This window comes from Mauremys reevesii, linkage group 23, assembly GCF_016161935.1.
Source record: "Mauremys reevesii isolate NIE-2019 linkage group 23, ASM1616193v1, whole genome shotgun sequence".
Taxonomy (NCBI): Eukaryota; Metazoa; Chordata; order Testudines; family Geoemydidae; genus Mauremys; species Mauremys reevesii.
The window spans coordinates 766,195-793,747 of record NC_052645.1 but is presented as its reverse complement, the minus strand read 5'-3'; the positions used below and the strand labels follow the sequence as shown (position 1 = coordinate 793,747).

Sequence of the window (27,553 nt, the reverse complement as noted above, 5' to 3'; positions counted from 1 at the left end):
CAGGGCCCAGGGCAAATTGCCCCACTTACTCCACCATCTGGGCGGCCCTGATGGGACCTGGAGCTACTGTTATTTCAGGACTCCTGTGAGACCCTCAGCTGGTCGGTTTGCACTCTGCTCTTGGGACTCTCTCGCTTCCTCCCTCCCTGCTGCTCTCCTCCCCTAGACATTGAACCCAGCCCTTGCTGCTGCCAACACCAACTGGCAGAAGGGCCTATAAGTCCCCTGCCTGAGGGGAGGCCAATGCATGTGGTCGGCCATAAGCAATATGATATTTTCTGTCTTATTCTCTATCCCTTTCTTAATGATTCCCAAGATTCTCTTTGCTTTTTTGACCGTCGTTGCACACTGAGTGGATGTTTCCAGAGAACTATCCGCAGTGACTCCAAAATCCCTCACTTGAGTGGCAACAGCTATTTTTGGCCTCGTCATTTTATATGTGTAGTTGGGATTATGTTTTCCAATGTGCATCACTTTGCATTTATCAACAAATCTGCCATTTTGTTGCCCTTTCACCCAGTTTTGTGAGCTCTTTTAGTAACTCTTCGCAGGCTGCTTTGGACTTAACTTTCCTGAGTAGTTTTGGATCATCTGCAAATTTAGCCACCTCGCTGTTTACCCCTTTTTCCAGATCATTTATGAATATGTTGAATAATACTTGTCCCAGACCCCCTGGGGGACACCACTATTTATTCCACCACTGACCATTTATTCCTACCTTGTAACCAGTTATTTACCCATGAGAGGACCTTCCCTCTCCTCCCATGAGAGTGTAATAGAGCAGAATAGGGCTTCCTTGGGAGGGGGAGTGAATTGAGAATATATCAGGGGGTTGTGCACATTTACTGTCCTGGAGAAAAAGTGTGTCTGATACTCAGTCTTTGCTGCTCCTGCCAGCTGTGACTGCTGAGGACATTTTCCTTCTCTGCTCCAGGGTCTCTCTTCTGCCAGATTCTCAGCAAGTCAGGCCCCCTGCAGACTATGGCAGAGCAGTTTGGTAATAGGCTGCAGGACTCACCACGTAAGAATGTAGCTCCTGTAGCACCCTGACTGTCCATGGGCCAAATCCTGCAGCCCTGGATAACCTCCCACTGATGGCAATGGGAATTGAGCCTTTGTAAATAGCTGCTGGTACCTGAGGTCTCAGTTATGGATTAAACTGGTGGCAAACACAGCTTCAGCCAAAGAAGAGAAGGATATAAGTGAAAGAGCAAAGCTGGCCCTGGGGAGCTGCTGCAGTCCATCACCACAGCTGGAAGGGAGAAGAGGAAAAACTCCCTAAAGTGCTGGGAGCAGCCCCGAGAAAAGGAAGTTTGTCAGTGAGATCAGTAGCAATAACTGTGAAATGACGGAGTGCTTTCTCCTCTGTGCCGACATGGCTGAATTGTGTTACTTTACTGTGAAAATAAGCTTTAAAATATCCTGCTCTAATTTCAGGATGGGTCTGTAACTATAATTGGTCTCTGTGGGAAGTGGCCTCTAGATAGTGATCTTTGGGCAGAACTGGCTGAAGAGCCTTCCTACTCACCAGGAGATCCTGGCTTGACCTGCTAGTTCTTCCTTGCTGAACCTGGCTTTTCTGTCAGGCTCCTTTCTTTTATTTCTTCTCATGAAAAGAAAAGACCTCACTGCACAATCCTTGTAAGTGCTTGTTGAAGACACAGAGAACCTTCCTTGCGGCTAAGTCTTGGAAAGTGTTAAATGGTAAGTCTGGAGCTGATGGAAAGGTTGCCATGACTCAGAGTTGAGCTGAAGCTGCTGTGACTGAAACACAGAGCACTAATCAGTATCTGATCACAGCAGCTTGTGGGAGAAGCACATGTTAGAAGCCCTCTGTCAGCTCAGCTGTGGCTTTCTGTGCACTGAGCCAGCCTGCTCAAGGTCTGCAAGTCTTGAGGGAAATGGGGAACAGTTTTACTTTGGAATTTGAAGGTGTAGTCTTGGACCATCAAGTGGAGTGGTTGCAAAGGGCCTGCTGGGGAAGGCACCATGGCTTAGTAGGCTAAAGCACCTGCCTAGTAAACAGGAGACCCTGTATTCAACTCCCAGTGGTGCCTTGTTCTATAGCTTTTGTCTCCTCTGCTCACATTTTCCTGTGCCTTCCTAGGAAACAGAAGAGACCTCTCTTGACAATCCAAGTAATTGCTTGTGAAGGAAAAGGCTTCTTTCCAACGGAGCATTGGAGAGAATCAAATCCTCAGTCTGGTGTTGATGAAAAGGCTATTGGCATTGGCAAGGAGATCGCTTCCGCTGCAATTTGCTGTGACAGGAGACCCTGTGTTGTGCGGCCATGCAATTCACTGGGGATATCTGTGCACAGAGCCCCTTCTAGAGGGTTCTCTGCAGGGCTTGCAGGAAATGGAGAATGACTGTCCTTTCACCTTTCATGTTATTGTTGATGAAAAATGGAGCAATTCGGGGAGAAGTCCCAGAGCGTGGCACCATGGCAGAGCTTGCCAAGAGAGCTGCTGGATAAAGAGCAGATTCAGGATCCAGCATCCAGTGCTGCCTTGCTGAACGTGCCTCCTCTTGTCCCCTTTTGGTCAATCTTTTTTGTTAACGGAGAAGCCCGACTCTGGCTAGCCATACAAATGCTTGCAAAAGAAACGGGTCTTTTTGCTGACAACTGTCAAAAGGAGGCTTTGGATAAACATGGAAACAAGGTCAAGGTCACTGTAACTCATCTTGCATGTGCAGCTGTTGAAGCTACAAGGCAGAGCACTAAGCACAGTATTACCACGGCTGGTCACAGCAGGATCTCTGTGTGGGGGGATCCGCGGGGTACAATCCCAAACTGTGGAACTGCTCTGTCCTCTTATCTCTCCAGTCTGGGCTGTGTCTTACAATGCTGCACTAGTGACAAGCAGCAAAAACCCCTCCATGTGCTGTGATCATTCAGCCAACAACATGCAGCAATGCACCCAGCTAAGTTGCATGAATGCTCTATAAGCCACTCCTCAATTATACATAGAGACACCAGCATAGCTCCCCAGCCCTCAGCCTTGCACCTCAGAAATGTACCATCTTACACTGCTCAAAACCTCTTGAAAAGTGCAAGCTCATTAATTAATTCACCACTTCCTCAAAAAGAAAGTGAACATGCACCAGCCTTTTTAATGTGAGCAGCTTTCCCAAGCACTTTGAACAATTTCACAAGTAAGTTTAAAACATTAAAATAAGTTTATTAACTACAGAAAGATAGATTGTAAGTGATTATAAGTGTTAGGCAGAGAGGTCAAAGCTGGTTACGTAAATGAAAATAGAATCTTAGTGTGACACTTTAGACCTTTGGGGGAGCGGCTGTAACCCCCATATTCCTCATTTTCATATAATCGTGATCTTACATATAGAGCATGACTTGTAAGGTATCAGGGGAAAGGATATGATCTGCTGAAAGTCATTTCTCTACCCATAGATGTATACCATTCATGCATATGAAGTTATAAGAATTGTGTAGTATGGTTGTCACTATGCTGTAAGCAGTGATGAGCTGCCAAAATATTAACAACTGGTTCCCTCCTTCTCACCTCACGAGGGGGTCGTGCCCCCCCGGGAGGTCATGCCCCATCCAACCCCCCATGTTTTTGACACCCCCCCCAGGACCCCGACCCATCCCCCCCTTTTCCTGTCCCCTGACTGCCCTTTGCAGCCCCATCCAACCCCTCCTCTCATTCTTGATGGCCTCCCGGGACCCCTGCCCCATCCAACCACCCCTTCTCTCTGTCCCTGAGTGCCCCCACCACCTCATCCAACCCCTGCTCCTTCCTGATTGCCCCCCGGGATCCTTGCCCCCATTCAATCCCCCTGTTCCCTGCCCTCTGACCGCCCTGACCCCTATCCACCCCTCCACAACCAACCAAATACCCCCTCCCTGCTCCCTGCCCCCTTACCACACTGCCTGGGGCCGGGACCGGGTCCACTCCGCCGGGACCTCAACCGGCCCTGCGGGGCCTGACTCCCCGGGCTGGGCCGGCACCGGGGCCAGAGCCGCTCCGCCGGCACCGGGGCCAGAGCTGTGGGGCCCGACTCCCCGGGCCGGGCCCGAGCTGGGGGTGCTTGGCTGGGACCGGGCTGGGGCACTCGGCCAGGGCCAGAGGGAGCCATTCCGCCCCTGCGCCCAGCTTACCTACCTCCTGCTTTTTTCTGGCTTCCCGTGAACATTCGATTTGCGGGAAGCAGGGGAGAAGGAGGACGGAGCATTCAGGGGAGAGAGGGAGGTGAGCTGGGGCCAGGCAGACAGCTGCCTGAGCCTTTGTTAAATTTAAAAGCTTTTTAGAACCGGTTGTTCTGGAACCACCAGTTCTAAAAAGGCTTCTAAATTTAACAATGGGTTCTTGTGAATGGGTGTGAAATGGCTGGAGCTCACCACTGGCTGTAAGTTGGGGGAATCAGCCATCACCTGCATGAGGCCACACATGGGGAATTGCTCAACCTTGCTTGGAAAGACACATGGTGCTGGGCCCCCCATCCAACTGAAGTCTTCAGTGTCACAGTGACCCAAGGTGTGTGCACAGAATGGGGATGGTGTATGTGTGGGTGGGTGGATGGATGGATGAATTGATTTCTGCATGTGTTTGTGTGGTTTTCTGCAAGGGTTTTGTGTGTGTGTGTGGGGGTGTTATTACAGCTCTGGGGGTTGTGTTTGTGGCTGTGCAAATGTGTGTGTGTTCATGTGGCTGGATTTGTGCATGTGTTTGCATCTGTTAGTAGTTGTGTTGATGTTCGCTGGATTTATGTGGGTGTTTGTGTATATTAGCAATTGTGTGTGTGTGTGGCTGGATTCATGCATGTGTTCGTGTATGTTTGCAATTGTGTGTGTGTGTGCGAATGCTCAGCTGCCCTCTGCCGGTGCAACAACCGTTTCTCTATATGTCACAGCCCCCATACCGTCGACCCCGGTGGTGATTTCCCCATCTTACAAGGGCTGGCTGGCCTGACACTTAACCCCTCTGTGGAGTGTGGCGGGGGCTGCAGCTCACCTCCTGTGGGGCAGAAGGGCCCAGCTGTGGGGCACTGGGCTCCGATGCACCTGGAGAGCAGCTCAGGTGAGGCAGGGCAGGGCATGTGGTGTCCGTTCCGTGTTGCCTGGTGCTGGGCCGTTGCACAATCCCCAGCCACGCTGCACAGCGCACCCCGAGAGGGGGCAGGGGGCTAAGCAGATGATCCAGCACGAGGGGGAGAGGATGTGTGGTTGGGGGGAGGAAAAGCCTTGGGCTGCACTGGGGGAGTGCAGAGCAGGGGTGACACCCCAGAAACCTGCAGCAAAGGGATGGACAGGTGGGGTGGGTGGATAGAAGAGGCAGCGGGACTAAAATCTAAAAGGGGAGTGTGGGGTCTAGTGGTCAGAGAGGTGGGGGGGGTTGGTGGTCAGAATTCCTGGGTTCTATCTCCAGCCCTGGGAGGGGAGTGGGAGCCAGTGGTTAGGGTGTGTCGGGGGGAGAGCCAGGACTCCTGGGTTCTCTCCCTGGCTCTGTGGGAGCGAGGGGCTGGGGCCGGGTTGTGACACGGCCCAGAGTCCCGTACTGCCCCTTTGTTACCCAACCCGGGGCAGCGTGGGGGAAGAGCAACTTTCCCGGCTCCCACTCACTCTCCACTAGGGGGCTGGGCTGGGATTTCTAGGGAGGGAAGCACAAGAAAAAACAGTCTCCCCTATGGAACCCAGGAGTCCTGGCTCCCAGTCCCCCTGCTCTAGACCCCCTCCACTCCCTGGGCCAGGGATAGAACCCAGGGGTCCTGGTGCCCAGCCCCCTCCTGTTCTGACCACTCATAAGAACATAAGAAAGGCCGTACCGGGTCAGACCAAAGGTCCATCTAGCCCAGTATCTGTCTACCGACAGTGGCCAATGCCAGGTGCCCCTGAGGGAGTGAACCTAACAGGCAATGATCAAGTGATCTCTCTCCTGCCATCCATCTCCATCCTCTGACGAACAGAGGCTAGGGACACCATTCTTACCCATCCTGGCTAATAGCCATTTATGGACTTAGCCACCATGAATTTATCCAGTCCCCTTTTAAACATTGTTATAGTCCTAGCCTTCACAACCTCCTCAGGTAAGGAGTTCCACAAGTTGACTGTGCGCTGCGTGAAGAAGAACTTCCTTTTATTTGTTTTAAACCTGCTGCCTATTAATTTCATTTGGTGACCCCTAGTTCTTGTATTATGGGAATAAGTAAATAACTTTTCCTTATCCACTTTCTCAACATCACTCATGATTTTATATACCTCTATCATGTCCCCCCTTAGTCTCCTCTTTTCCAAACTGAAGAGTCCTAGCCTCTTTAATCTTTCCTCATATGGGACCCTCTCTAAACCCCTAATCATTTTAGTTGCTCTTTTCTGAACCTTTTCTAGTGCTAGAATATCTTTTTTGAGGTGAGGAGACCACATCTGTACACAGTATTCGAGATGTGGGCGTACCATGGATTTATATCAGGGCAATAATATATTCTCAGTCTTATTCTCTATCCCCTTTTTAATTATTCCTAACATCCTGTTTGCTTTTTTGACCGCCTCTGCACACTGCGTGGACATCTTCAGAGAACTATCCACGATAACTCCAAGATCGTTTTCCTGACTCGTTGTAGCTAAATTAGCCCCCATCATGTTGTATGTATAGTTGGGGTTATTTTTTCCAATGTGCATTACTTTACATTTATCCACATTAAATTTCATTTGCCATTTTGTTGCCCAATCACTTAGTTTTGTGAGATCTTTTTGAAGTTCTTCACAATCTGCTTTGGTCTTAACTATCTTGAGTAGGTTAGTGTCATCTGCAAACTTTGCCACCTCACTGTTTACCCCTTTCTCCAGATCATTTATGAATAAATTGAATAGGATTGGTCCTAGGACTGACCCTTGGGGAACACCACTAGTTACCCCTCTCCATTCTGACCCCACTCCCCTCCCAGGGTGGTGCAGGGGTCACTGGGTCAGTGTCCCAGCTCTGCTAAGGGCCGTGACTGATTTTCCCAAAGTGCTTCCTTCTGAATCCAGCACATCTGCCCCCCCACCCGCCCGGTCGCTGCCCACCCCCGTGCGGGGGCACCAGCACTGTGCCGGGTCGTGATGGGAAATTGTCCAAGCTGGCCCAGGAGAGACGTGTGTGTCCCTGCTGCCCCCTGCTGGTGGGGCTGAGCCCTGCTCTGTGTGTGTGTGTGTGTGTGTGTGTGTGTGTGGTGGCTTTGCAGGATTTTGTATCCTGCAGCAAGTGACACACACACACACACTCACAAAGGGACTCACACAATCCCAAGAACACTCACACACAACACACCCAGAGGGGCATGCTAGCCCAACCCCCAAAGAGAAACAATCACACCCCCAGCCACACTCACAATCACACACACACACCAGAATATTCGCAATTGTGCTCAGAGACACAACCGCACACAGTTCACTCCCACTGCTCCCAACACAAGGATCTCCTGCCCCACACAGCCTGTGCCGAGGCCTGTGGAACTCACTGCCACTGGACAGCTACCCACGAGAATGGACCTTTCCAGGAGACCAATAGACATGGCCATGGCGACAGAGGAGGCTGGGCTCCCAGGGTCTGACCCGGGCTGAGACTGGTTCTGACCTAGAGGGGTCTATCCAGCCGGGGGCAGCGTGACCCACACACAGACCCACCAGAAGCACCTTCCTTAGCGGGTCTCCCAGGCCATCCCCCACCCTGCCCCGGGTTGGGTAACAAAGGGGCAGCACAGGACTCTGGGCCGTGTCACAACCCGGCCCCAGCCCCTCGCTCCCACACGCTGGTGAGTTGGGTAACTGCCGATGGATTGCACAAGAGGATCAGAGCCAGGGAGAGAACCCAGGAGTCCTGGCTCCCCCCCGACACACACCCTAACCACTGGCTCCCACTCCCCTCCCAGGGCTGGAGATAGAACCCAGGAATTCTGACCACCAGCCCCCCTCCCCTGCTCTGACCACTAGACCCCACACTCCCCTTTTAGATTTTAGTCCCGCTGCCTCTTCTATCCACCCACCCCACCTGTCCATCCCTTTGCTGCAGGTTTTTGGGGTGTCACCCCTGCTCTGCACTCCCCCAGTGCAGCCCAAGGCTTTTCCTGCTCCCAACCACACATCCTCTCCCCCTCGTGCTGGATCGTCTGCTTGGCCCCCTGCCCCCTCTCGGGGTGCGCTGTGCGGCGTGGCTGGGGATTGTGCAATGGCCCAGCACCAGGCAACACAGAACGGACACCACACGCCCTGCCCTGCCTCACCTGAACTGCTCTCCAGGTGCATCGGAGCCCAGTGCCTGCACCTTGGCACTCCTGCCCCACAGGGGGTGAGCTGCAGCCCCCGCCACACTCCACAGAGGGGAGAAGGGTCAGACCGGCCAGCCCTTGTAACATGGGGAAATCACCACCGGGGTGGACGGTATGGGGGCTGTGACATACGGAGAAACGGTTGTCGCGCCGGCAGAGGGCAGCAGAGCATACACATGCACACAATTGCAAATATACACGAACACATGCATGAATCCAGCCACATACACACAATTGCTAATATACACAAACACCCGCACAAATCCAGCCAACACCAACACAAGCCTGGGAGCCAGGGGAGCAGAGCAGGCTGGGGCCAGGTCACTCCACTTCCTGCAGGAAGTAGCCAGCCCCCCTGGTCCCATGATGGCCTGGGACACCAGCCTCCTTCTGCTTCCCCCCATGGAGGCCTGGGGCCCCAGCCTGCTCTGCTCCCCTGGCTCCCAAGCTTGGGGTGTGGGGGAACCGCCCCACAGCACTCGCTGGCGGCGTGGCTGGGAGCCAGGGCAGTGGACCAGGCTGGGGCTGGGTCACTCCACTTACCATGCAGTGAGTGCAGGGGTGGAGGGGGGGCGGGGCTGGGGTGGAGCGGGGGCGGGGGCCGGGGCCATGAGGAAGAGCCAGGCAGCCCTCACCCGCAGCAGCTCCCCACCCCAGCTCACCTCCGCTCCGCCTTCTCCCCTGAGCACACTGGCGCCACTCCACTTCTCCCGCCTCCCAGGCTTGCGGTGCCAATCAGCTGTTTAGTGCTGCAAGCCTGGGAGGGGAGGAGAATCAGAGCGGGGGCGGCGTGCTCAGGGGAGAAGACGGAGCAGAGGTGATCTGGGACAGGGAGCGGTGCCCCTGCACACCCCCACCCCCGTTACTTGCTGTGGGCAGCCCTCCCCCCGCACCTCCCAGCCCCCTGCCCCAGCTCACCTCCACTCCCCCGCCTCCCCTGAGTGCGATTTTTGGTGCCCCCAACCACCTGGCACCCTGGGCGGCCGACTAGTTCGCCTAGTGGTTGCACCGGCCCTGGCCACTGCCAGTCAGCAGGATTCCTCCTCCTCCTCCCTCCTGTGCCTCAGTGCGACTAAATCTCCGCACCTAGACAGCCGGTCTGTCCGCTGCACCCCAGTCCCCCATGCCTGAGCCTCCCTGCCAAAGCCCTGCACCTGGCCCCATAGAATTAAGTCTCACGTCTCGCTGGGAACTCGACTTCTTGTGCCCAGAGAGTCTCGGCCCCCCTCAGTAGCTGACCTGAGAAACACAGTGTCTGCAAATGCAGCAAAGAGTCATGTGGCACCTTATAGACTAACAGACGTATTGGAGCATGAGCTTTCGTGGGTGAATCCCCACTTCGTCGGATGCGTCAGTGTCGGCCTTTTCCAAAGAAGTGCCTGGAGGGCCTTTTCCTGTGTGACCACGTGGCCTAATGGCGAAGGCGTCTGACTTCGGATTAGGCGATCGAGGGGTCGAGTCCCTTCATGGTTGTGCTTGTGCAGTTTTACCTTCGTGCTGAAAGTCCTGCTCCCTTCAGGGCTGGAACCTCTTCTTGGCCACTCAGGCCAATGCTCTGGCTTCAGCTAGAGCCTCAGGAAGGAGTTGAGGGTTGGGCGTCGCAAAGGCTGGGGCATGAGCCCCAGGTGCTTCCAGTCTCGCCTTTGCCCTTCCTGACTTGCCAAAGAAAATGGGCGGCTGCCCGGGCTAGTGTGTGGAGCAGTTTCCCTCTTCCAAGTGTGTGCCTGTCCCTGTGCTGGAGGGGGGTTGCTACATAGCACCTTGGGAGCCTGGGTGTTTCTCTGCTTCTCGCCAGCTGGGGAAAAGCCTCCTGGGGTAAAATCTCCTGCCCCACTGCCAAAGTGAGCACCTGGAGTGGGAACGGTCAGAGGCGCCACCATGGGGCTGGCCCTGCTTTCCTACCATCTTCTGATGTTGGCCACAGAGCATCAGCAGCCGCCCTGCATGCTGGTCTGTGGGTGGCCTTCAGTGGGTGTTTGGCATGGCAGGGAGTAGGCTGGCTAGGGGTCTTTGTCGCTGTCTGCTGGCCATGCATAGGCATGGTCGTCCCCTCCTCTGAACAGCCAGAGTTAGTGTGTGCCACACTACAGGGACACTGCCTGGTTAAGGGATGTGGAGGCACCAAATTGCCCCAAATTTCCTGGTGCCCTACACAGCTGCGTACTGCTCCAGCGGTGAACTCGATCCGCCGGCTGGCTGAGCCGGCCAGGAAAGCTGCCCCTGCCCCTGCTCCGCCTCTTCCCCACAGCCCCCATCCCTGGTCTGCCCCCACCCCCCTCTTCCCACTCCTGCTCCACTCCATTCCCCCCCCCCCACTGTGCCCCTTCCCCTGAACTACATCCCGGTGGACGGCAGGAGGGATCAGGTGCACCCTGCAGTAACCGAGCGGTGGGAAGTGGAACGACCTGGCCCCAGCCTGCTCTGCTTCACCAGCTCCCAGCCGCGCCACTGGTGAGTGCTGGGGGGTGTTTCCCTCCAACCCCCAACTTCCAAGGCTGGGAGCAGAGTGCAGCAGGCTGGGGCCGGATCACTCCACTTCCCGCCGCCCCGTGAGTGTGGGGTCGGGCCTGCCCTGCAATTACCAGGCGACGGGAAGTGGAGTGACCTGGCCCCAGCCTGCTCTGCTCTGCCAGCTCGGGCTGGGGGACGGGGGTGCCGTGTAGGGCACCAAAATGTCTAGGGACAACCCTGAATAGATCATTTTCCCACAGGGGCCGATGGCTGTTAGAATAGAGCTATTCAGGCTGCCTGTACAGGCCTAGACTTTAAGAACTGCCGTGTCAGAGCTGGGAAGGGGGACACTGGGGAACAGACTCTGTCGGTGTATAGAGATAAGCCCGACTGGTGTGAAGGGCTTCGGAATCTGCTTGCTTGGAAACTAACCCCAGTAACCATCCCTTTGTCTGCACTTCCGACTTCTGGCCTTTTGCTGCTTATTGATTGTGTGACAAGAGCCAGGGAAGTGGGCGGGGGAAGGGAAAGCCCTGTAACAATGGCTCCTTGCTCCTCTCCCTCCAGGCTCAGGGGTCAAGGATGGGCAGGACTCCAGGCTCTGCTTGAGGGATCCTGGCACAGGGGCTGGTGGTGGGGAAAGGATGGTAGATTCTGACCTGAGCTCTGGAGAGGAGGTAATAAGTGAAGGGGGCATTTCTGACTCCTCCCCTCCTCAGCATCCCTGGGCTGGAATTCTTTCTTCCCCAGGGCCAAATGAGGGGGTGATGCAAACCAGTGCTCCAGGTGAGGCTTGAACTCACAACCTCAGCATAGCTCCTCTCAGCACTGCCCTATAAGTACTGTGCGCTAACCAATTGTACCACTGGAGCACCTGTTAATTATGATTCTTTGAGACCCCCTAGGCTGATAAAGCCAAGGAGTGACCCCAAAACATTCTCAGTGGGGTTGAGAGCAGGTAGCGACAAGTGTTGTACTCGGTGGGGTGGATTCTTCTTAAGGGTTCCAGGCCCCATTTGACTCTTTTGTTCTTCCCTGTGTAATAACCGAGCTGGTTAAGACTCAATGGAGAGTCTTGCTGCAGACCAGCAGATCTGAAATCACTGATAACCAGCTCTAAGCATTAGTCCTGCTTTGGGACAGTGTCTCTCATGCAAGGAACTGCCCAGTCTGCGCTAGCAGTGAGGCTCCCTCACTAACAGCTGAAATCAGGGAGAGCTGTGTGAAGTGCAGGGCCCCAGGGGGGCCTGAACAGAGGGGAACAACACCCCAGGGCTTTTAAACATGGGAGGGCTCTGCCTTGCCACTTTGTAATGACCGTAAGGGCGAGTGAGGGGGGAGGGGTGGAGAGCAGTGAGCGGGAGGCGAGGTCTGGGGGGAAGAGGCAGCGTAGGAGCGGGGCCTTGGGGAGAAGGGGTGGGGTAAGGGCGTGGCCTTGAGTGGAAGGGGTGGGGCTACTGTTTGAGCTCTTGTGGCCGCTACTTTTAGGCAGGGCAAGTGCGGGGGGCAAGTGGGGCAATTTGCCCCGCAAGCCCTGGCCAAGAATCCCTTCCCTGGCTAGAGGCGCCTTTTTAATTTTTACTCACTGGGCAGTGATCCGAGTCTTTGGCAGCACTTCAGCGGTGGGTCCTTCAGTGCTGCCGAAGACACAGAGCGAGTGAAGGACCCGCCGCCACTGAAGACTCGGACGCCGCCCAGTGAGTACAAGCGCCGCAGCGGGTGGCGCCTTTTTTTATGTCCGCTCCCCCGCTTTGCCGCAGGCCCTCGAATCCTCTGGGCGGCCCTGCTTTTAGGGAGCCTGTTCTGCTCCTGGTGGGACCACAAGACGTCCCAGAGCAGAGAGGGTGGCCAGCAGAGCAGTGACAGGGTGGAATAGCAAGTGGCCGGCAATGTGGCCAGACAGCGGAGGGAGAAAGGGGCTTCCCCCCCCGGAGGTGAGAGGTGAACTCTGGGTTTTTATTGACCCAGGGCAGCAGCTGTGGGTGAGGTGCAGTGAAGGTGTCAAATGGGGCCTGGAACCCTTAAGAAGGATCCACCCCACCGAGTACAACACTTGTCACTACCTGCTCTCAGCCCCACTGAGAATGTTTTGGGGTCACTCCTCACCTGTATCAACCTAGGTGGTCTCAAAAAATCACTGTTACGTTCTCCAGTGGTGCAATTGGTTAGCGCACAGTACTTACAGGGCAGTGCTGAGAGGAGCTATGCTGAGGTTGTGAGTTGAAACCTCACCTGGAGCACTGGTTTGCATTAACCAAGTGGCTTCACCCCCTTATTTGGCCCTGGGGAAGGTAGAATTCCAGCCCAGGGGACCCTGAGGAGGGGAGGAGTCAAAAATGCCCCTTCAATTATTACCTGCTCTCCAGAGCACAGCTCAGAATCTACAATCCTTTCTCCCCCCCCACCAGCCCCTGTGCCAGGATCCCTCAAGCAGAGCCTGGAGTCCTGCCCATGGCGTCTGTACTATTGACAAACACTAAGTGACAGGGACAAAACACTTAAATCCCGCCTGGTGCGGGGAGCCAGGTTTGCTCTTCAAATTCTGTCGTTGGTACATTTCCAGGCCTGGGAATGTCCCACAACAGCATTGAATGGGAAGCTGCCTGCAGAACAGTGACACTGCACAGAGCTCCTGTGGAGGAGGGGTGGGAATTAGTAACATTTTGAGGATCGTTTGGGAAATGAGCCTTTGCTGACAAGGTTTGTCTCTGTTCATATTTCACCTTCAGGTGTTATGTTGAGGGATCTTTAGTATATTTTTGGGAGGTTAATAACTATCTCCTCAACTTTATTTACTCAACTTAAAAATTGGTGTCACTTGATTTTTGCATCTCCCTGTGAAAATACAACTGACGTGTGGCTTTCTACAGGGGCCATGATGTTAAAGTTAAGGAATTCAGTCTCTGTACTTCTGGGGGGCGGGGTGTTGCTTTTTTACAGCTGCCTCACGGCCAGGCACACCGGGCTGTTAGCTGCACCCACGGTCCTTGCCAGGGGCCCCTGCTGAACCCTGGGCGGCTGCACTGCCGTGCTGGGGTGACTCTGCAGGTGGAGAAGCTGCTGTGGAGCAATGTAGAGCAGGTGCAGGAAGGAGACGGAGTCACTATTCACATTCTGAACTGCACAGTTTTCTCTCCCAGCCCTACCGGTGCCCCTCACTCCCAACCCGCAGCCCCCTGGGTTCCCCCCAGCTATAGCAGTGCCCTCACTCCTGACCCGCAGCCCCCTGGGCTCCCCACTTTGCTCCCCAGTCACTGCATGGCTGGTGCCCCTCACTTCCGACCCGCAGCCCATGCTGTCCCAGTCCTGACCTCCAGACTCTCAGCTCTGCTGGTGCCCCTCAGTCCCAACCCGCAGCCCCCTGGTTTCCCCCCAGCTCTACCGGTGCCCCTCACTCCTGACCCGCAGCCCCCTGGGATCCCCGCTGAGCTCCCCAGTCACTGCGCTGCCGGTGCCCCTCACTCCCGACCTGCAGGCCCTCGGCTTCCCCCAGCCCTACCGGTGCTCCTCACTCCCGACCCGCAGACCCCTGGTCTCCCTCCAGCTCTGATGGTGCCCCTCACTCCCGACCCGCAGGCCCCTGGGCTCCCTCCAGCTCTGACGGTGCCCCTCACTCCTGACCCGCAGCCCTTGCTATCCCAGTCCTCACCTCCAGACTCACAGCTGATTGCTTTGAGAGACTGGTAGTGAGTGGGGTGTGGTGGCTGGAGAACAGACAAAGTGGTTACTGGTTTATGATTTTCTGTTTGCTTCTTTCAGGTAAGGGAAATAGGGAAAGAAAAATAAGCAAACTAATGAAGAGTGAAGAGCAGAAGAAGCTAGAACTGCACAAGTTGCTGCCCAGAAAGGCTGAACACTGGGCGCTGGGAAAGTCTCTGTAACTAAGAAGCCCCTGAGCTGAGTGCATCCCAGTTTCAGTGAACTGCAGAGGGTGTGTCTCAGCACAAGAAAGCAGGAAAATGACCAGCAGTCAGGGGCGGCTCTAGGCACCAGCAAAGCAAGCTGTTGCCTGGGGCGGCCAAATCTAGGGGGCGGCAGGGTGGGCCGGTGGACCTGCTGCAGTCATGCCTGCGGGAGGTCCACCGGAGCCGCGGACGACCGGACCTGCCGCAGGCATGACTGCGGAGGGGGCGCTCGTCCCGCGGCTCGGCTGGACCTCCCGCAGGCATGACTGTGGCAGCTCAAGCGGAGCCGCCGGACCCGCGAACCGTCCGCAGCCGTGCCCGCGGGAGGTCCGCTGTTCCCGCGGCTCCGCGGGAGCTCAACCGGAGCCGCGGGAAGAGGGGACCCGCCGCGGGACCGAGGAAGGGCGGCGCAGCACACCGCGCTGCCTGGGGCAGCCTATTTTCTAGAGCCGCCCCTGCCAGCAGTGAGGCAGCTACTTAACTAGAGCTGGCCAGACTGGAAGCAGAAGAGAAGGCAAAGGACCGGGAGTTTCAATGGAAGCTCAAAGAAGCAGAGGCACCTGTGCACAGAAGGGCTATGGAAGCAGAGGCAGCCAGGGAGGGAGCTGCTCACACAAGAGCCCTGGAGTTAAGAGACAGAAAAATAGAGGCCCAAACTGAGGCCCAGAAGCATGGACTGGCTGTTATGGAGGGGAAGAGACAAAACCCTCCAGCAGCTGGCTCCACTTCCCCAAAAATCCACAAATGGGCGTGACTATGTCCACTGTATGATGAATCCAGTGATACTGCTGAATATTTCATCACCTTTGAGAGACTCTGCACCTCTGTGAAATCCCTGGTGATCAAAAAATGGTCACATTGGTAGCCAAATTGACTGGAAGAGCTATGGACATATTGAATGAGATGCCTATTGATGATGCTACAAACTATGGTAGATGTAAGGAACTAGTTTTAAAACAGTTTCAGATGATACCTGAAACCTACAGGGTTAAATTCAGGAGTCTTAAGAGGGGATCTGGATTCAGTAATGTGGCTTATGTAAATGAAATGCTGGATCCAGTGTCCCCTCTGGTGCGCAAGTCACAACAGCCAGCAGGCAAAAGACTGGCTCCCGCATCATTTGAAAGAGCAAGACAAAGCCTTGAAACTCCAACTTTGAAGCAACAGGTCCCAGAGTCCCCCTGAGATCTGAGGTCAGCTCGCACTAGTCAGTGTTCTGACAGCTGAACTTTACGCCAGGGCACCAGATGATGTCACAGTCTCTAGACACCTGTGACTCTCAGCTGGCAGGTTTGCACTCTGCACTCACAGCTTCTCTGCAGCTGCTCCCGCTCTCTTCTCCCCTTGGCTTTCTCAGCACCTGGACCCATAGTGCTCACTGCCAACCAGAGACTGTGCTTTCTGGGCCCGCTCCTGCAGATGTGGGCTTCTATCCTGCTTCCTAAGGACTCAGCAGGAGAGAGGGGCCTTTCCAGGAAATTACTACAGCTTCTGGGAATCCATGTGTGGCTCCGGATACCACCAGGAATCATTTTGCTCCTGGCACACGAAGCAACTTAAAAGCTGAGCGCTTAGAGAGGGGCGGCTCAAACCCTGGGCTCCTAGATTAAGAGCCTGATGCTTTAACCAACTGAGCTAGCCAGACTCGCTGGCAGAGTCTCCTCCTTTTACCAGCAGGCAGGTAAATAGAGGCAAAAAAACCTCCCAGCAACCCCTCCTCTTTTTCTGCACAGCCACTGCCTGTCAGCAGGATTCCTCCTCGTCCTCCCTCCTGTGCCTCAGTGCGACTAAATCTCCACACCTAGACAGCCGGTCCGTCCGCTGCACCCCAATCCCCCATGCCTGAGCCTCCCTGCCAAAACCCTGCACCTGGCTCCAGAGAATTGTCTCACATCTCGCTGGGAACTCGACTTCTTGTGCCCAGAGCGTCTCGGCCCCCCTCAGCAGATGACCTGAGAAACACAGTGTCCGGCTTTTCCAAAGAAGTGTTTAGACCCCCTCATCATGTGGCCTAAAGGATAAAGCATCTCCCTGTGGATCGGATGATTCAGGATTTGAGTCCCCTCGTGGTTGTGCTCACTTTGTGCTGCAAGTCCTGCTCCCTTCAGGGCTGGAACCTCTTCTTGGCAGCTCCTGCCAATACTCTGGCTTCAGCTAGAGCCCCAGGAAGGAGTTGGGGGTTGGGTGTCACAAAGGCTGGGGCATGAGCCCCAGGTGCTTCCAGTCTCGCCTTTGCCCTTCCTCACTTGCCAAAGAAAATGGGCAGCTGCCCGGGCTAGCGTGTGGAGCAGTTTCCCTCTTCCAAGTGTGCGCCTGTCCCTGTTCTAAGGGCTTGGCAACACTTTCAAGTTTGAGCGCATTAAAGCAGCCCAAACTCCTGAGGTGTCCACACTGGCAAGGCACATGGAGAACCTGGGCTCTGCAGCTGGAGCTTTCTGGGTAATCCACCTCCATGAGAAGCATAAAGCTCACTGCGCCTCGGCTGAAATGCCCGGGCATCACTGCACTGTGATTGGCTTTCGGAAATGTCCCATAATCCCCTGAAGTCAAGTGCCCACTCTGGTCATTGTTTTGAAATCGGCTGCAGGCATGCGGATATCCCCTTTCAAAGCTCCGTTTCTGACAGCCGGCAGCTTATCTGCTCCGGGACAAAGCAACCATTAGTGTGGAATGCTGCTGCGGTGAGTGTGTGTGACGGGAGGTGGGGGTCTGCTGCTGTCCAAACACACAAGACAGCATGCTGACACTCTCAGCCCCCCAAACACACTGTCTCACCCCCCCCCATGTACACACAACACACTCCCTGTCACACTCCACCCCCGCCCCCATTTGAAAAGCACGTTGCAGCCACTCACACACTGGGATAGCTACCACAATGCACTGCTCTCTGTGGCATTGCCAGAGCTGCTAATGTGGCCACTCCAGTGCGCTTGCAGCTGTCAGTGTGAACACACGGCAGCGGTTTCCCTGCTGTGGTTTAACTCCCAGCGCTCTACATCTGCAAGTGTAGCCAAGCCCTAAATTTGTCAGACCAACCAAACTCAGTAACTGCCCTCCACCACCACATGCAGGGAGTAAGGGCACCGTGGAGCACACACCACACTTGCTGGCTCAGCCTTGTGCATGCTGGGGTGGCCACCTCCCCATTGATGAGACCTGGTCCCACCATCTCCGCGGAGCTCCAGTCTGCCCTGCTGCCATCCCTGTCTGTGTTGTCTTCTCTAGCAGTTGACTGGAAGGTGAGCACTGGCCGCATGCCATGTAGCCGTGTTGTCTCGAAGGGCAAAAGCAGGAGGAATGGTGCCTTCATAGCCCACCCAATATTCCATAACATAGTTAAGGAAAATATTTCTCAATGAACTCTCAGTAAAAGATCAGAAACAGCCAGTGTCTGCATCAGTCTACGAGCATTGGTATTTTCTTGAAATTTGTCAGACCAACCTAACTGACACCTAACACACATTTGAACCTCTTTTTTTCACACTGTTGCTCATTCTCAAGGTCTGCTTTGCCTCCAGACATATCCATTCTCTTTCAGAACAGCCTTGCTCTTTCATTGAGGTGTCAGAGTAAACACTTCCCTTCACTCTATTCTCAAACAAACACTAGTATTAACTGTTTGCTACTGATGGGTTTAGAAAGCATTTGTCAAGTGGAAGATGCCATTTCTGGGGTATTGCTCCCAAGATGCAGTACTTTGTGTTCCAACATCTCCCAACTTCCTTGGTGAAAATAACACCAAGGTTTCTTTGCAATATACAAGAAGAAAGGAGTTTTTCACCCCAGATGGGACTTGAACCCACAATCCCTGGCTTAGGAAGCCAATGCTTTGCCCATTAGGCTACTGGGGCTCTTAACTGTGCATGAAAGAGGGATGGAAATTCCCTCTCATAATTGCACATTCCTCACATTCACTCAGAAGCCAAATACCCCATTTAATCGCCTTACAGAAATGACCAACCTAAGAGAAGCCCCACTTCCCTCCCGAACTGACACTCAGTGGGGGAAGCCAGGACAACAGGGTGGGGCGGCAGGTGGTGGCCAGACTCTCACCACCAGGGTCTAGTCTAGCTCAGGGTCCAGCTCAACTTCCTCCTCGCGCCACTGGCCCCCAGTCCCCTTCCACCACGAGGTCAACCCGGGCACTAGGGCAGGAATGGGGTGAGGCAGCAAGTCAAGCTGAGCAAGGCAGGCAAAAGCGAGTCTTGTCTTCATGGGCCGCTCCCAATGACGTCCTTTTTGTGTGCAACTGCTGCAAAAACATCCTGGACAGAGAAGCAGCAGGCTAAAATATTCCCAAATAGCTGCTAAAGTAGCTCAGTTGGGAAAGCATTAGAATGAAGATCTAAAGGTCCCTCGTTCAATCCCAGGCTTTGGCAGATTCTTTCATCCTTTTTGTGCAGGGGTGGCTTGCTCCCAGGAAGAGCAACAACACCTTGACCTGAGGCAAATACCTGATATTGAGCTCCTGAGCATGAGTTTCTTCCTCTAGTTGGCCCACCTGACCTATAAGGATGCGGTACCTGTCTTTCCCACATGACTTCTTTGTCAACCCAAAATGGCAAGAACATAGTGAGGCAGGATGGCCCTTGGAGATGGGGAAGGGACTTGGGAAGAAAGTTCCTCTGCAAAGCTGAGTGACAACAGTGCTGGGGAAGGGGCATGTGGGACGCGGCAGGGATTCAGAGGCCCAAGAGGAGGAACTTGATGTTAAGGTGTGAAAGGAAATATCTATGGTAGGAACTGGCTCCCTTCCTCTGGACTGTTTGGTGTTGAGGTGGATTTTAATTGTGTCAGCTGGCCTGAGAACCACTGGTCCTGTTTTCTTGACCGTGAGAGGAAATGTTTTTACAATGAGCACTACCTGGCACAGGTCTGTAGTGAGGTCGGCTTAGAGGACGTGTTTCTCCGTAATGGAACCAGTGGAGGGCGGGCGGTTGCCTCCTATTCCTCTGACCCGAGCTCACACCAGCCACAGAGGGGATACACCTTTCTGCGGGGACAGGCCAGGAGTCGCACTGACCGGATTTCTGTGAAGGAGAGCACGTCGACAGCCCAGTGCAGGGTGGTGCCAATGGACTGTTCGGATCACACAACTCTCATTGTGTGCTCAGTGTGGGCAATTCCCTGACCCACAGCAGAGGATATTGGAAGCTGAACATCCAGAGCTTGCAAGATAAAGGAGCAGAGGGGGAGGCCTGGCGGTGTTGGCAGAACGGGAAAGCATCAGAGGGTCCTATGGTAACCAGGGGGATTGGTGGGAGTCGGTAAGGGAGGAGTTGGTGGCTTTGTTCCAGTGGTCGGGCAAACACCACAACATTAAAGAAACCAACAGTGCCAAGTCCTGCAGCGGCGCCTGTGGGATTCCCACAAGAGCATCCAGGCAGGGGAGCCAGTCAGCGTGTGATTGTACGACTGGATCAAGTGACAACTGCCCGAGTTCCAGGAGAGGAGGCTCCAGCTGGCCGATATGAGCGGGAGCACTGAGTGAAGGGAGGAGCAGACTCCCCTGACATTTTTGCAGCCTTCAGGGAACAAAGACAAAGTAGGGGGATGCGGGGACTCAGGGCAGGCCCCACGGATGCGGTAGATCAGGATTATAGTTGATGGAGGAGGAAAGAGAATCCTGCGAGAGGAAACCGTTGGTGGGAAGAACATGAGGCTTTTAACTGCAGGGGGGGTCCAGTGTTTGAGCCCTAGTTTTAGCAGCTGGCTTTTAAGTTGCTGTGCAGGCCAGTTCAGCTGTCAGAACACTGACTAGTGCCAGCTGAGCTCAGATCTCAGGGGGACTTTGAGACCTGTTGCTTCAGACCTAAGCATAGGTGGAGTTTCAAGGCTTTGTCTTGCTCTTTCAAATGACTCGGGAGCTGGTCTTTTGCCTGCTGGCTGTTGTGACTTGCGCACCAGAGGGAACGCCGGATCCAGCAGGCTGCCCTTGCCTGGAGCCCTGTAGGGAAGGATGGGAGCTGGGTTTACTCTGAGTCCTGCAGCCAGGCACGGGAGGCCGCCCTCTTGGTTGACCTACTGGCCCAAAGTCACTTTGGCGGCGTTGGTCTTTCCCCAGGAATGCTGAGGCACAGGCCTGAGGGAGGGAGACTCAATCCCCCTCCCTCTGGGTCAGGGCAGACGAGGCGGCTGTGAGAGTGGCCAGGTCCCTGAGCTGGGCCTGCCAGCGTTTGGGGAGGGTGGAGCTGACTGGGGCATGGTGCTGGCAAAATGCCTCAGGGCGCTGGCGGGAGGAGCAGGCCAGGGCTAGGGCTGGGGGGAGAGAGAGAGAGACCAGCAGGTTTCCTCTAGTGTTTGCTGCGCCCTTTTTCCTCCGTAGTTTCTCCTTTGCATGAACTTGCTCCCTTTCTCTGTGAGCCTGGCTAGCTCAGTGGGCAGAGCATCAGAGTTTTAATCTGAGGATCCAGGGTTCAAGTCCCTGGTCAGGCACTTAACTACTCCCCAAGGTCTTAAAAATCCCTGTCTTTGGAGTCCTTCTTGATGTGACTTTTTCTCTTCAGGATTTTGCCTTTCCTAAGAAGGGGTTTTGTGTGGGGGTTTGAAGGGGCAACTTCCTGACAGCCCCTCTGTCCTCGCAGGCTGGAGGAATAAAGGCCTCCGGGCAGGGGCAGTCCTAGACTAGCTGCCAGCACCTGGCACCCTAGGCAAACCCCACAATCAGCGCCCCCCACCCCGAAACCCCAAGGGCAGATCTAGGCTGAGGTATTTTGGTAAACGGGGAAACATTTTGCCCCTTTTTTCCTTTTAATGTTTTTAAGCGTTTTTGTGGGTTTTTTAAACAGAGGCTTAATTATTCGGTTTGTCCATCCGTCCGTCTGTCCAACCAATGTTTCTTTCTTCATCCTTCTGGTTCTGGCTGCCCCTTACTACAGCCATAACTTTGGTCTTGAACTTTATAGAGTAGTGAGGTACCTTAAGGGTTAAATGCTAAATCCCAAACCCAAACAACACTAGTTACCTGTGTCTGGCAAAAGGTGTCTGGCAGTTTTGCCACTTTGAATGATTCAAATGGATTTTCAGTGGCATTATTATAAAAAAATGCAACAAAGCAAAACCAAACCAATTCATCTTAAACCTTCAAAACAAGAGTTTTACAAACCATGAGTGTCAGTTTAGGTCCTTAAAACCTTACATCATCACACACAAAGTTCTCCTTTGCCTAACATCCCTTGCACTGCGATTACTCTTTTTTACACAACTGTACCCCGATTACACGTCCATCTTGTACAACCAGAGCCAGCCAGGGGCAGGCACGTTAAGTTCCAATAGAAACCCTGGACATTCCTTTAGTGATTTTGCTTACATTACCCAGGAGTCAAATCATTTTGATGAGATTATCTCTCCGCCTGCTGCCTGCAGCCGTCCCCTATGGACCATTTCTGTGGGCAAAGGGCCCATTTCCCCTTAGAATGTCTGTAAAGGCTTCTCGGGACAAAACATAGTGGTGGTAGCAGCCACTTTACCTGACCCTCTTGTATAATTTAATTACCAAACTTCTATCAAATGTGACTGCACAGAGCTGCACATACAGTTACATTCAGTGAAAGTGAGCAACTGTCCCCAGAACTCACTGCCGGGAGCCTTAAAGTATCTGCCAGTGGCACAGGTACCTTTTAAGTACCGAGATGTGCAGTGACACATCTTTCATGGGAACCGGCCGGTGTTTGCACGGCCGGCATGTGCAGAGCAATGGTTGCCCACGGGCGCTGTGTCAGGCTCTGTCCCCGCGTGAAACAATGGACCACTTTCTGGTGGCTGGTTTGTTTCCACGGCAGGTGTGGGGACTTCTGCCTACATGATGGCAGCTGCCAGACTCAGTTGGACAGGATTCTTTTCAGCTCACCTGAGGCTTGTTCCTGGCCGAACGAGGGCAACCACAGGGCACCAGCAGAACCAGCTGCAGCTGCAGCAAGGGCGCCCTCAGCAGGGGCCACCGTATAGCGGGCGGGTGTCACAGGACACACTGCACCTGCTCAATGTCAGAAAATCCCCTTCAGAACCAGTTTGTTTCTCAAAATCAAAACAAGTGGGATGAAAGTTCTTTGCAAAAATATTTTGTTGCCAAACAAAAGCATCTCCTGTTTGTCAGAGTGTGTTAAATTGTCTCGTCACACACAGAGGGGAGACACTTAGATCACAAACATTAGATAAGATGCTTCAGTCTGAGCTAAGTAGTTGCTGCTGTTAACAATTTCAAAATAAAAAAATACAAATCAAATAGACTATTTCAGCTATTCTATTATGTCATAATCTGATCGGAGTAAACGTGATAGGACACCTCATATTATTCACTACTCCTAGTGACACTCTCCAATGGATCCCCGTCCTCCACCCACTGTGAGGTAGGTAGGAGCGGATCATTATTATCCCTACTTGAAAGAGGGAGAAGCTAAGGCTGAGAAAGGAGAATTGACTTGTCTTAGGTCACACAGCCAGCCAGTGGCAGAGTAGGGAATAGGACCTAAGAGCTCGGATTTTCAAACTAACCATTGGATCTTGAATTTCAGACACTGAATGACCTGAGTAAAGTGTTCTCAAATGAGCTCCAGACCAACAACAGTGCACGGTAATTATTCAGCAAGTATTTGAGGAGAACTGCAATGTTAGAGAGAATCATGAACTGTTCAGAGACCATTAATGCAGAGAAGCAGCAAAATTCATCAAACATATGACTGGTTCTGGCTTATTTACTTGGTCTTAAAAGAGAACAACAAGGACCTGAGTCTCCTCCCTGTCAATAACCCCGTGCTCAGCCAATCAGGGTAGAGACTGAGGACGGGAGGCTGAGGGTTCTCGCCCAAAGGATGGCCCAGGTCACCGGTGGGGATCACTGCCCAAGCACTATTTCAGCCCCACAATTTTGGGTGGACCTCCCACAGTGGGAGCTGCAGAGCACTCCCCTGCAACACACACACACACACACACACACACACCACCCCCGCTGTTGGGAGGGGAACAGGTGGAAAGACAAAAGAAGCAAGAGACAAAGAGAAAGGAGGGAGGGATGGATGGAGGAAAAGGTGAAACAAAAAGGACAAACCCTAATGTCCCCACTGATTCTGAGGGACAAAATCCCAGGTGCGCAATAAAATTCTGCCTCCTTAAGCTCGTGTTTTCCATGCCTAGAACTCAACTGTCACCAGATGGATCAGACTGAACAAGTTTCAAACCTTGAGGAGGCTCTTACCTTCTAAACAGGGACGGCTGTTTTCTAGTAAAATCACTAAAAGGGAAGGAGAAAACTCGAAAGAGGTTCCTCCTGGTGCTCACGTACCTGAACCCGAATACTCTCTCAGTCCTCAAAGAGAGACCTGGAGAAGGAGACTTGCTGAAGCAAAGCCACAGGGGTCTCTGAGGTTTCCCTGGCCCCTCACCCCTGTCCTGCCTGGCTGATGTCAGCATCTCTCTGTGAGGTCACCACCTCCCCACCACCTTTGACCAATAGTCTGAGGTCCTGCAAAAGGCCTTTGTGATGTCACTGCCACACCACTCCCTTGCTGTGCCAATGTCCTGCCCCTGGCCAGGCACTTTGGAGGATTGAGCTACTCCCTGTGGATCACCCCACTCAAGGAGCATACATTCTAGGCAGCAAGCCGGCTAGACAGGAAAACATCAGACGCTGCTCCCAATGCTACACTCAGTTTTTCAGAAATTAGTCGACCTTATGGCCAGAAGAGACCATTAGAGCATCTAATCTGACCCCCTGCATATCACAGGCCTCCTGTATGACACAAGAGCTACTTTTGGGGCAAACACATTCCAGAAAGGCATCTAGTCTTCATTAAATGACATCAGGAGATGGAGAATCCACCATTTTCCTTGGTAGCTTGTTCCTGCAGTGAATCATCCTCACTGTTGAATATTTGTGCCTTTTTGTAATATGAATTTGTCTCTTTTCACCTTCCAGCCATTGGGTCTTGTTATGCCTTTCTCTGCTAGATTAAAGAGCCCTTTAATACACAACCTTTTCTCTCCATTAAGGCCCTTCAACACTTCAATGAAGTCACCTTTCAATCTTCTTTTGATAAGCTAAACAGGTTGAGCTTGTTCAATAGCTCACTAGAAGGCATTTTTTCCAGCCCTCAGAACATTTGTCATCAGACTCCTGAACTGCAGCTGGATGTGGTTCTTGTTCTTCTGCACAGCACAGCTCCTGGAGAAGAGGGATCTGCAAATGTACATTCGTATGATACCTTTGTTTAATTGATGAAAACATAAACTAGACACTTAGAGGACTGGAACTGATTTTAGCTGATGGACAGCTTTGCTAGGTTTTTATGCATTTGGACAGCAAAATGTTGAGTGTTTACATTCATATCAAGCACGCCCGTATAGTATAAAGGAGCCCCTGAACATAATGGAGAATGGAAATGAAAATGTTTTCCTTTTTTTTAAAAAAAGAAAGAAGGTTATAAGAAAACACAGGGGTTTGAACTGAGGACTATTTGAGGTGCAACTAAGCACTGTACCACTGAGCTATAGCCCCATGATAACAAAAGTTATGATCTCCAGGACTTTGAAGGACAAACCCTGATTCATCGAGCTCCTTTGCCATTCCCAGACCACAGGTGGTTTTCAAAATGGGGTTTGATTAAACTTCTTAAATGTGGCAAACACCACAGCTTGCACACCCACCGATATAGCTTCTCCCACTGACATAGCTGCCACCTCTTGGGAAGTGGATTAACTACACCCCCAGGAAAACTCTCTCCCATCAGCATAGAGCAGTGGTTCCCAAACTGAGAGTCAGGACCCCAAAGTCGGTCATAACCCTGTTTTAATGGGGTCGCCAGGGCTGGCGTTAGACTTGTTGGTGCCTGGGGCTGAAACCAAAAGTCTGAGCCCCACCACCGAGGGCTGAATCCCTCAAGCTCTGGTTTTGCCCTCCCCCAACTGGGGCAGGGCTCAGGCTTTGTCTCCCCTGCCTCTGCTCAGTGTGGAGAGGCTTGGTGTGTCTTTCTAGGGTCATGTAGTAAGTTTTTTGTTTTGGCAAAAAGGGGTTATAGTGAAAGGAAGTTTGAGGAACCCTGGCACAGAGCCTCTGAATATGTCTAGACTTGGCTCCCTGTGGCAGATCAGACACTGAAAGTACAGCCATGGAGACACCACACACCAGCCTGGCCTAGCAGGCAAGAATCAAACCTCCACAGAAAAATGCCTGTTGTTTTCTAAACCATCTCCCTCAGCCACCACCACTTAACAAAGGGGCTTTTCTACATGATGGTTCTGGTCTCACTGAAGGGTCATTTCCAATTGTTTGCTCAGACCAGCATTATGGGAAATGGTGCCCTGGGCAAAGCTTGTACTTTGGCACTTCCCCATTGCCCCTGGACGATCCCCACTCCCCCTTTACCGCTAGCTCCTGCACTCCCAACCCTTGCACCTCCTTCACCCCTAACTCCTGCCCCCTCCTGTGCCCCCTTTGCCCTTAACTCCCTATGCCACCAGCCATTGCCCCTCTCCTGCAGCCCCTTCACTTGGCTCCAGTGCTGGGGGCCCTGCACTTGTTCTCCCTTTCCCTGGGCTTTGGCATCACTAGCCCCTGCTTAGCGAGTAGGGGTCAGTGGTTCCCAAAATGTGGGGCATGACTCCTAGGGGGACACAGAGGAACATTCATGGAGTCAATGAAATCAATTGAGCTTCTTCAGTCTCTCACTGTAGACATTTCCCCAGTTTGGGGAGGGATTTGGCTGCCCTCAGAGATCTGCCCGCGGGTTACAATCTGCGATCCGAAGGGTCGAACGCAAACAGCATTTAGATGGGACCGTTAGTGCCGCCCCCGTGTGGCCAAAGATTAGAACTGACCAGCAGAGTTTCCAGCTGGAGCCTGGGACGCTCCTGAACAAACTGGGCACAAAGCCTCTCGCGTGGGATCCTCGCTGTGCAGCAGGAGGCGGAGGGAAGCTGATTGTCAGGGCTCAGGGCAGCTCCCTGCCAGGCTGAGCCGGTGTCTGTGCTAAGCTCGGCATCAATCAGGTGATTCTGGGCAGTTCGGGGTCCCCGGGCTCCCACAGGAGGGTGAAGCAGGTCACCCCTGGAGCAGGTTAAAGCTGCAGGTTGACAGTGGGGTTGCTGCCCCTGTGAACAGCTGCTGTAGCACCGCCTGGGCAGGACAGAGAGAGCCAGTTATACCCCCCCAGCCTGTATCGGGGGATGGGAGCACTCACACCCTGGGGACCCACCCACCAGAGATCTACTGGGGGGGGAGAGTGGCACCCACACACCCAGGATCTTGTGGGGGGCGACAAGGGCATCCACACTCCAGGATCCTCTGCAGAGGGACGGACACCCACACATCCAGGATTCTGTATGGGGGGGGCAGAGGTACCCGGACACCTGGGCGGGGGAAGGGGGCACCGAAACATCCGGGATCTTATCTGGGAGGACAGCGGCGCCTGCAGCTCAACATGAGATGGGGGCGGGGGAAGCAGGAGCATTTCCCAGTTCCAGGCTGTCCCCGTCTGGCCCAGGCACAGAGCTCACAAGCAGAGTTTAAAGCTCGAGCTGCCAGGTCACAAAACAAGCCGGGCTCCGTAGTTGGTACCTGTGATTCCCAGCTCCTGGGGAGGCTGAGGCTGAGGCTGGCGGATTGGTTGAGCTCAGGAGTTCTGGGCTGCAGGGGACTGTACCGATCAGGTGTCCGCACCAAGTTTGGCATCAATATGGTGATCCTGGGGGAGCTTGGGGTCCCCAGGTTGCCTAAGGAGGGGTGAACTGGCCCAGGTCAGAAATGGAGCAGGTCAAAACTCCTGTGCCGATCAGTAGTGGGATCACGCCTGTGAATAGCCCCTGCAGCATAGCCTGGGCAAGACAGTGAGACACAGTCTCTTTTTATACAGACATCCCCCGCAGAGCCTGGAAGGGGGGATGGGAGCACCCACACGATGGGGAGTCTGACTTGGGGGGAGGGATGCCCCCCT

General features: G+C 53.7%; 3 non-coding genes across 3 annotated transcripts; 1 reads left to right on the top strand and 2 right to left on the bottom strand.

Annotated features, from left to right (window-relative positions):
• Positions 1-11,500: 11,500 nt before the first annotated feature.
• TRNAI-UAU lies at positions 11,501-11,594 on the bottom strand. The gene is made up of 2 exons: positions 11,557-11,594; positions 11,501-11,536 (listed from the first exon to the last, which is right to left on the bottom strand). It is a non-coding gene; the product is annotated as a tRNA-Ile (tRNA).
• A 6,811-nt stretch (positions 11,595-18,405) lies between these two features.
• TRNAR-CCU lies at positions 18,406-18,478 on the bottom strand. Its single transcript has one exon. It is a non-coding gene; the product is annotated as a tRNA-Arg (tRNA).
• A 2,511-nt stretch (positions 18,479-20,989) lies between these two features.
• TRNAK-UUU lies at positions 20,990-21,062 on the top strand. Its single transcript has one exon. It is a non-coding gene; the product is annotated as a tRNA-Lys (tRNA).
• Positions 21,063-27,553: the final 6,491 nt, after the last annotated feature.